The sequence below is a fragment of the Bos indicus x Bos taurus genome, chromosome 4 (genome assembly GCF_003369695.1).
Source record: "Bos indicus x Bos taurus breed Angus x Brahman F1 hybrid chromosome 4, Bos_hybrid_MaternalHap_v2.0, whole genome shotgun sequence".
In the NCBI taxonomy this organism is placed as follows: Eukaryota; Metazoa; Chordata; class Mammalia; order Artiodactyla; family Bovidae; genus Bos; species Bos indicus x Bos taurus.
Window position 1 is genome coordinate 73,008,358 of NC_040079.1, and position 2,109 is coordinate 73,010,466.

Below are 2,109 nucleotides of genomic sequence, written 5' to 3' on the forward strand. Positions count from 1 at the left end.
GGGGAAGACAGGATTGTATGCCGCCTGGCTGCTATCCCAGCCATGAGAGACCACTTCCTGCCACCTTGCCATCTGCCAACTGCTAGGAGAGTAGAGACTTCTGGCCTGTACCCTGAGCAGACTTCTAGCTCTAAGCCATACCTGCACTGCTCTGACATCAAGAAAACAGCTAACAGGACAGGAATTCCCCTGATGGTGGTAGTGGTGAAGGTGGTGGTGGGAGGGGGAGGAGGGGTGAACTAATAATATTACTGATTATGTGTTCCACATCTTTTCCCATTTAATCCTTGCAATAATTCTATGAGGTTGGTAGGATTATTACCCCCATTTCACAGATGAGAAAACTGCAGTAACTGAGAGGTCAAGTAATTTGATCAAGATCACACAGTTAGTAAATGAGGAAGCCTCTTGGTAAAGGGTCCTTAACTCCTCAAGCAAGCTGTGTAAACAGATCTTCTGAGGTCATCCTTATACAAATAATTTAGAAGCTCAAAGAATGTTGTTCCTAAGTTCTGTTCTGGGCCTCAATTCGATGGACCTAATGAAAGCTTAAAAAGAGCTAGTTGGTGTGTTGGAGGCTAAATTTAGGCTTAGGGTATAATATGACATTTGGAAATGCAGAAGTAGCCTCCCAAATGAAACGGAACAGAAAAAAAGAAGAATTTGTGTAAAAACTGGTGAGATCTGAATGAGGTCTATACCTGAGTGAACAGTGTTGTATCAATGCTGATGTCCTTGTTTAACAAAGACAATGTTCTAAGGTTATATAAGACATTATCATTGGGAGGAGCTGAAGGAGGATACACTGGAACTCTTTGTACTACTTTGCAACTTCTTGTGAATCTTAACTATTTTAGAGTTTAAAAAAATTTTTTGATGAAGTACTGTACAGAGTATACCAAAGCACCAGTTATCCCAATCTCCTCCTTGGGACCCTTCGTACTGTGGCCACGCTGTTGATACAGTCTACATTTTCATGTTTTGTAAAATGAATTTAAATTACTGTTTCAAGATGTTTTTAGCATTTTTGCTCTTTTTAGGTCATTGAAGAATGAAGAAAGCTCCTGAGTAGATAACTGAGGCACTATCACAGATAATTGAGCGTTACCATTTCACAAAGACTGTAAGTTTGAGACCTGAGTTCCACAGAACCCTGTTTCCCTATTAAATCACAGTTGTAAAGCTAAAACAGGCACCTGTGTTCGTCTCACCTGATGCAAAAATCAATCTGATATCACTACTAGACCATGTTCTGGTGGGTTTTTTTTTTTTTTAACTCTAAAAATCCAGCTCACCAGTAAAGCAACTTGGTGAAAATGAAATTATCAGGTTCTAAATTATGTTTCCCTTAATATTTGCATAAAAAATGTTAAATGCATAGTAGATACACCTTTAGTTCCTCCCACATTGACACACAGAACCAAGAATCTATAGATCTAAAGCTGCAACACAGAACTGAAAGGTTAAAAAAAAAACACTTCTAATAGGAAATGAAGTAGGAACTCCTGTGGACATAGGTTGTAGACTATATATAGTACTGATTTCCGCCTTCTCATTTTAACAACACTATTAAGATAATAATAGCTAACACTCATGTAGCTCTTCCTACATGCCTGGCATCGTTTTTATAAGAGCTTTACATATATTAACTCAGTCCTGAAGACATCTTCTGTGAGGTAGATATACTGTCTCCATCCTGTCCTTGGGGAAACTGAGGCAGAGAATTTAGGTGTTTGGCCCAAGACCAAAACTGGGTTTTAAAGTGAGGCAGTCTGGCTCCAGGGGCCCCTGCAGGATACTGCCTCACCACACACATGCTCAGAAAGTGGGTTTCGTGTTTTCTCCCTTTTCTTCAACAGCAATCAAAACTCCTAGATGAGACATCTATAACTTGTCCCTGGTTGACACTGAAAATCGAGAGAAGGGGTTAGCCCACATTCTGCCCTGGCCACTCACGTCCCCACACTATCCCTTTTATATATACCCTCCCCCAAACGGACACGCTAACCCTGAGCTCTAAGTCCAAGTTTACGGGCAGGTTGACAAGTCCATCCGCAACACCAAAGATCAAGCTTTTTATGTGTAGTGGTCCATAAATGGAGTGAGCAC